Below are 8,515 nucleotides of genomic sequence, written 5' to 3' on the forward strand. Positions count from 1 at the left end.
TCTTGGGCTAAGCCGAGTTTGCCAAGCTGTCCTTCCAGGTGGCCTCCACCGTCCTGCCTCCAGGGAGCGGGAGCAAAGTTTCCATTTTGCCAAATCCTTACCCAAACAGAACTGTCAAGCTTAAATATTTGCCAGTCTGGCAAGACGCTGTATTATTGAATTTCATTGGATGCTTGCGATGCTACACATCTTTCCAAAAGTTCGCTTGTCATTAAAGTCCCTTTCATGAATTTCCTCTTCCTTACCCGCTTAAAAAATAAGACTATTTAAAATTTTTTTTATTGGTTTCTGAAATTCTTTGAATTTTCTGGAATCAGTATACATGATCACGACTTTTGCCAGTCCAGGGTTTTCTTTTTAGTTTTTGTCTGTTGAGTTCTGGTGTACCAAGTTTTAAAATATGGATGTAGTAAAATGTATTAATATTTTTCTTTAGAGTTTATATATATTTTTTGTATTTAGACTTTCCACCTACGATACTGCCCTGTTTTTTTCTTGCTGAAAGTTTGAAAGTTTGGATTAAAAACCACCTACGTGGAATTGGTTTTTGTGTATTTTTTGATGTACTGATTCCATTTATTTTTTATTTTTTCAGTGTGCATAAGCAAGCTTGCCGGCAGCATTTGTCTTTGTCCTGTGGGCTGCAGCGCCGCCTCTCCCTTGGTGATCTTCCACACGGGACGGGCTGTCCAGCTCTTGGCCCCTTGGGCCGCCTCCCTGACTCTGCCCCTGCCCCTGCCCCTGCTTGGGGCACTCTGCTCCCTCCACCATGTGAGAAACAAGCACTGTTCCTAAAAAGGAATGAACGCTCACCCGATTGTGGAGAAGAAAAGACTTTATTCAGGGTCCTGCAAGAACGGGCACCCAACCAAATGTGGGGGTTGGCGCGCAGAACAATAGACCCAGCAGTATTTATTCCCTACGCCTAACCTCAAGTCCCTCCCCTGTTTCTCCATTGGCTGATACTCCAGAGGTTACATTCTATTCCACAAGCCTAAGTAGCCCAGCAAATTTGAAACATGCAGCCAGCCCAAATTGGAAACATTTGAAATACCTTTCCCTGGCAAATTTGCAACATTAGGAACCTTGGAACAAATCTCCACCCCTGACTATAATGGGTATGCCCAGGCCTCTTTAGAGCCAGTCTGGGCTAGTTTGGTAACAAGTTATGACGCTATTTTGAGAATCTCTATTCTGAGGCTCCACCATGCAAGGATAGTAGATAGTGGGCGGATAAGCAGGGGGACTGACTGTGGATAGTGGGCAGATAAGCAGGGGGACTGACTGTGGATTACAATTTGTCTTTTTAATCTTCTACCAATTCCTTAACTGCCCCACCCTGCTAGGCACACCTGTCCTGTGTGTAAGCTAAACTTAATCTCATTCTCACAACCAGAAACACTGAAAATAACCCAGGTAACCAGGGTGCAAACCCCTGACCTTTGTTCTATTTAAATTTTAGAATCAGCTTGCCAAGTTTCATAAAATACCCTCTTCAGGATTTTTATTGTACTTGCACTGAATGTATAGATGAATTTGGGGGAGAACTGACATTTTTAAGATTTTGAATATTCTTATCCATGAATATTACACATTTCTCAATTTACTTAGAACACCTTTAAAGTTTGAATAAAATTTTAAAAATATTCTCCATAAACATCTTGAATTTGTTAGATTCATTTTCATTTACCCTGCTTTTTGTTGCTGTTATAAATTATATTTTCTTACTGTAATTGGTTGACTTTTGTACATTGTTCTTGTTCTCAGCAATCTTGCTGAGTTTTCTTTTTAATTCTAATAATTTATCTGCAGATTTTCTTTGGTTTTCTATGTTGACATTTGTATTTTCAGTGAATTTTGAAAGTATTTGTTCTTTTTTAAATCCTTCTCACTTTTATTTCCTTTTGTGGTTCACTGTACTAGTCAGAACAATGTTTTTCTATTTGGTTTTCGTAAGTCTGATGCCTTTTTTGCTCCTTAATTCTTCTGTTACTGACTTTTTAATTTCCTTGACCTTTTGTACCAGACCATTTAGAATCCCTTCCCATTTCCTTCTTGGTATATTTTTCAGACATTTTCTTTGCGGTTACCACAGGGCTTACATTTAACACCTTAGTTCTATAACAATTTCTTGATACCGACTCAACTTTAGTCACCGACACAAACTGTGTTCCTGCTCCCTGCCCCCACCTTCATGCTTTTCTTGTCATAAATTACATATTTATATATTATGAGCAAAAATATATATACATTTATTTTTACTTTTTATGTATTTGAAGTTTAGATCCTGTAGGAAGTAAAAAGTGGAGTAACACACCAAAAATAGAATAGTTCTGGCATTTAAAATTACCCGTGTAGTTCCGATCACTGGATCCCCTGAATTCTTGGTGCAGCTTTGGTTGGCCAGCTATTGTGCTTCTCTTTCAATCTGCAGAGCTCTCTTCAGCATGGCTGGTAGGACAGGTTGCCCAGCTTTTGTTTATCTGGTAGCACCCTATTCTCTCCCTTATTTTTGAAAGACAGTTTCTCTGGATGTAGAATTCTTGGTTGGCATTTTTCTTTTTCTTTCAGCACTTTAAATATTTTGACCCACTGCCATCTTTCCTGCATGCTTTCAGATGAGAAATTGGAACTTATTCTTATCAGGGCCCCCTTGTACCTAATACTTGCTTTTCCCTTGCAACTTGCAGAGCTGGTTTCCTGTCCTTGCTAGTGACCGTTTGACCACAATGTGTCTGGGTGTGGTTCTTTTTATTCTATCTTGCTTGTGTTTCATTGGGCCTTTTGAGTGTGTACATTCTCTTTTTTCTCCTCTTCAATCCCATAGTGTGAATGGTGGCATGCTTTATGGTGTCCCACCAGCTCGTGTGCTCTATTTGCTTTATAAAATTCTTTGTTCTTTCTGCTCCTTGGCCTGAATAATTTCAATTGTCTTATCTCAGAGTTAACTGATTCTTTCATCTGCCAGCTCTAATCTGCTGTTGAAACCCTCCAGGTGGTTTTTTATTTCAGTTATTGCGGTCTTCAACTCCAGTATATCTCTTTGGTTCCTTTCTCAAATGTTTATCTCTTTATTGAGTTTCTCATATTATTAAAAAAAATCATTTTCCTGATATCCTTTATTATTTTTAAATTTTATTTTAAAAAAATTAAAAAACAAACATTAAAAAAACATTTCAAACAAAACAAAACAAAGGAATAAGAAAAACAAATAACCTAAAAGAATTACATTGCTTCCAACATGTTCCTGCCATACCCCAAGAAAATTAACAAACCATAACTGATATCCTTTAGTTCTTTTTCTATGGTTTCTTTTATCTCTTTGATCATGTTTAGGATCATTTAAAAAATATTTGGCATGTCAAAAGGTGGTCTTCATTTTGGTTTCTGAAGTTTTAGCTTGTTCCTTTTGGTGGACCACAATTCTTATTTGTTTGTCTTGTAATCTGTTACACACTGCACATTTTGATATTTTAATGTATTAACTCTAGGTTTTAGTCCCGGAACAGTCTGTTCCTTAAATTTGTATCCAGGTAGTGATATGACAGAGATTTTCTTGAGTGCCAGGACCTAACAAAAACAAACAAACTGATGCAGAGAACATTTTTCACAGTTTATTCAAATCAGCTCTGTGTTGGCTGGGGCTCTCCTTCAGAGTTTAGCCCTATTATCAAGAGATTAGCATAAGTCAGAATTTCAGGGTCCTCTCCATGTCTTCTGCACCTGTGTCTTGTCCTGAGCTTGTGCCATGGCCTTGGGAATTCCCCCATTTACAGGAATCTGAATGCTGCCTCTACTCCAAATGAAATAGACTTTCTCCCTGTTCTGGTTTTCTAATGCTGTCATTTTGCAAAACACCAGAAATGGATTAGCTTTTATAAAGGGGGTTTATTTGGTTACAAAGTTACAGTCTGAAGGCCATGAAAATTTCCAAATGAAGGCATCAACACAAGGATAACTTCACCAAAGGAAGGCCAATGGCATCTGGAAAACCTCTGTTAGCTGGGAAGGCATGTGGCTAGTGTCTGTTTGCTCCTAGGTTCTGTTTCAAAATGGCCTTCTCCCAGCATCTCTAGGCATCTGGGGGTGTTCTCTTAGCTTCTCCCAGGGCATTCTCTGGAGTAGCAAAAGTCTACTTTCAATGGCTGTCTTCAAAATGTCTCTCTTGGCTGCAGCCAACATCAGGGGTCTGCAACTCCAAGCATGTCTAAGCATCAGTGTCAGCAAGCATCTGGGCCTCTGTGGCTCTTTTAAAGTACTTCAGTGATTAAATCAAGACCCACCCTGAATGGGTGGAGCCACACCTCCATGGAAACAATCCGGTCAAAGTCATCACCCACATTTGGGTGGGTTATCTCTCCATGGAAACATCCAACCAAGAGGTTCCAACCCAATCAACACTGATACATCTGCCCCCACAAGATTGCATCAAAGATAATGGCATTTTGGGGGACATAATACATCCAAACCAGCACACCTTGTATGTGACAAGTCACAGCTTTCTTGATGCTTTCAAAATCCTCTTTAAGTCTTTGGATTTTGACAATTTCATTATAATGTGTCTTGTTGTAGATCGCTTATAGTCTATTCTGCTTGGAGTTTTCTGAGCTTCCTGGATGTGTATATTCATGAAAATTTTCAGACTTTGAAGTTTTCAGCCATTATTTCTTCAAACACTTTTTCTGACCCTTTCTGTCTCCATCCTTCTGGGACTCCAGTCATGTATACATTGACACACTTGATGGTGTCCCACAGGTCTGTCAGGCTTTGTTCATTTTTCTTCAGATTGGATAATTTCTATTATTTTATTTTAAAATTCACTCATCTAACAAATTTTCCATTTCAAATATTGTACTTTGCAGCTACAAAATTTGGTTTCCTTTTTAATAATTTCCATCTCTTTATTTTGTTCAATGTTTTCCTAATTTCCTTTTGTCCTTTGTATATGGATGCCTTTATCTCATTGAACAAATTTAAGATGGTTGATTTAAATCCTTTGATTAATAGTTCCAAGGTATGAACTTCCTCAGGGATGGTTTCTGGAAAATTCTTTTTTTCCTGTGAATGGTCCATTCTTTCCTGTTTCTTGTGTTTTGTAATTTTTTACTGAGAACTTCTGAGAACAATCAGAGTATTACTTTGCTGTGACTAGAAATCTAGCTCTCCCCGTTCTCTGGGATTGCAAAGTGGTGGTTTTGTTGTTGTTGTTGTTTTTTTTTTTTTTTTTTTTCAGAGCTGGAGTTGTCAATTTGTGACATTTCCAAACTAATTTTGCTCCCAAATGTGAACAGAAAGTGTCAAGAGGAGAAAAAAGATCGGTACTGCCTCTTGAAGACTCCTCTGCCATTTCCTCCCAAAGTGGTAGAACAGTGACTGCTCTCAGAGCCAGCTTCCCAGCCATCTGAAGTAGTTGATCCAAAGCAGTGATTAGTGATCAGAAACCACCTCCCCTGGGTTTTGGAGGCCTGGGTCCTTATAGCCCACCTGACATCGTCAACTGCCCTGGGAGCCCATGCTGCAGCCCTCAGTGCTGCCTGCCATGGCGTTGGGGGTGGGAGTGGTACAGGGAGGGTGAAATTCACTGAAATTCACCACAATTTACCAACAGCCTCTTCCTGCAGCTCCTCCCTGGATGCTTCTCAGTGTACACTAGACTCAGGGTTCCAGAATAGCTGATCCAGACAGTTCTTGTCAGTTCAATAATTGTGCTGCTGGAGGAGCCAATTGCTGGAGCTTCTTACTCCACCGTCTTTCCACCATCCTCTTCTTGTTTTATTAATTTTTCTCTCACCTTTATTTATTTCCTTCTACTTCATTATTTTTTCTGTTTCTTTTTTTTTTTTTAACTCTCTTAATATGGGTGATTTTCTCATTAATTTCTGGTCTTTCATTTTCTGGGACAAGCATTGTGCCACTTTGGATGTATTATGTCCCCCAAAATGCCATGTTCTTTGATGCAGTCTTGTGGGGGCAGACATATGAGTGTTGGTTAGGTTGGAGCCTATTGGTTCAGTGTTTCCATGGAGATGTGACTCAATCAACTGTGGGTGAGAACTTTGATTGGATAATTTCCATGGAGGTGTTACCCACCCATTCAGGGTGGGTCTTAATTGAATCACTGGAGTCATATAAAAGAGTTCACAGACAGAAGGAGCTGCTGCAGCCAAGAGAGACACTTTGAGGAATGCACAGGAGCCAAGAGTGGAGCTGGAACACAACCTGGGATCAGCAGATGCCAGCCACGTGCCTTCCCAGCTAACAGAGGTTTTCCAGGCACCATTGGCCTTCCATCAGTGAAGGTATACTTGCGTTGATGCCTTCATTTGGACACTTTATGGCCTTCAGACTGTGGCTTTGTAACCAAATAAACCCCCTTTATAAAAGCCAATCCATTTCTGATACTTTGCATAATGGCAGCATTAGCAAACCAGAACAAGCATATAAGGTTAAACTTTATTTTTAATGAGGTTTTAGTGATAGCCTCAAGTTCGACATGTAGTATGTTCATTATTATTCAATTCTACCTATTTTCTAATTTCCATTTTGATTTAATTTTGCCCCATGAGTTATTCAGGCATGGTAAAAACTTTCAAAGTTGTTAAGATTTTGTGGTTAATCCTTATTTACTGATTTCTAACTGAAATGCAGTTGCCAGAGCACATTGTTTGCGTGGAGTTGACTTCCTGATGCTTGTTGAGATTTCCTCTGGTGGTTGGCTTTGTGGGGAGATTTCGTGAACAGTTCCCATGTGTTTAAGGACCCCATGTGTTCTCCAGGCTCATTACATATTTTACATCCACTTTGTGGTGTGGAAATGTCTACATCCTTACTAATTCTTTGTCAACTTGATCTATCAATTATAAAGAGACATGTTAAAATCTACTGTGGTTCTAGAGTTTTAAATTTCTTCTTGTAATTCATCTGTTTTTTTTTTTAAAGGAGAGTTTTAAGCTCTGTTAATAGATTCACAGATATTTAGGACTTTTTTTTTATCCTCTTGGCAAATTACATCTTTTCTATTATGTACTTGTGTCTTTCCCCTGGTCATGTTTTTTACTTAAGGTGTGCTCTGTCTGATATTAAAATGGCTAGTTCTGGTGCATCTTTCTCCATCCAGCTTATTTGGACCTTTTTGCATCCTTATGTTTTAGGTTTGTCTCTTGTCAGTAGTATAGAGCTGCCTTTCAAAATCCCGTGTATTGAGTTCTCTATTCTTTAGCTGATGAACCGAACCCATGTAGATCAGTATGAGTTCTAATTTCTGATATGTCTGATATATTTAGATTTGTTTTTTCCACCTTATTTTGTGCTTTGTATTTAACTGTCCTAATTTTGTGATTCCTTTCCTTACTTTTATAGGTAAATTTCAAGATTCATTTATTTTTTTTGCCTTGAGTGATTCAAAACATATACTATCTTCCCCCTTTTTAGGAGCAACTGTACACATTTCTATTTATTTCTAACAAAACACTATCTAAATCTCTATTGCCCCTCTTAAGACTAGTGCAAGGAAACTTCAGCGGCAGAGAGATTCCAAAAGGAGCCGAGAGGTCACTCTGGTGGGCACTCTTTTTTTATTCACTTTATTGAGATATATTCACATACCACGCAGTCATACAAAACAAATCGTACTTTCAATTGTTCACAGTACCATTACATAGTGGTACATTCATCACCCAAATCAATCCCCGACACCCTCATTACCACACACACAAAAATAACCAGAATAATAATTAAAGTGAAAAAGAGCAACTAAAGTAAAAAAGAACACTGGGTACCTTTGTCTGTTTGTTTGTTTCCTTCCCCCACCTTTCCACTTATCCATCCACAAACTAGACAAAGTGGAGTGTGGTCCCCATGTCCCCCCCCAATCCCACTGTCCCCCCTCATAAGCCACATTTTTATACAATTGTCTTCGAGATTCATGGGTTCTGGGTTGTAGTTTGATAGTTTCAGGTATTCACCACCAGCTACCCCAATTCTTTAGAACCTAAAAAGGGTTGTCTAAAGTGTGCGTAAGAGTGCCCACCAGAGTGACCTCTCGGCTCCTTTTGGAATCTCTCTGCCACTGAAGCTTATTTCATTTCCTTTCACATCCCCCTTTTGGTCAAGAAGATGTTCTCCGTCCCACGGTGCCAGGTCTACATTCCTCCCCGGGAGTCATATTCCACGTTGCCAGGGAGATTCACTCCCCTGGGTGTCTGATCCCACGTAGTGGGGAGGGCAGTGATTTCACCTTTCAAGTTGGCTTAGCTAGAGAGAGAGGGCCACATCTGAGCAACAAAGAGGCATTCGGGAGGAGGCTCTTAGGCACAATTATAGGGAGGCCTAGCCTCTCCTTTGCAGCAACTGTCTTCCCAAGGGTAAAACCTATGGTAGAGGGCTCAACCCATCAAACCACCAGTCCCCTATGTCTGTGGGCATGTTAGCAACCATCGAGGTGGGGTAGGCGAATACCCCTGCATTCTCCACAGGCTCCTCAAGGGGGCTCTACATATTTTTTTCCTTGTTTTTT

The sequence above is a fragment of the Choloepus didactylus genome, chromosome 6 (assembly GCF_015220235.1).
Source record: "Choloepus didactylus isolate mChoDid1 chromosome 6, mChoDid1.pri, whole genome shotgun sequence".
NCBI classification, from domain to species: domain Eukaryota; kingdom Metazoa; phylum Chordata; class Mammalia; order Pilosa; family Megalonychidae; genus Choloepus; species Choloepus didactylus.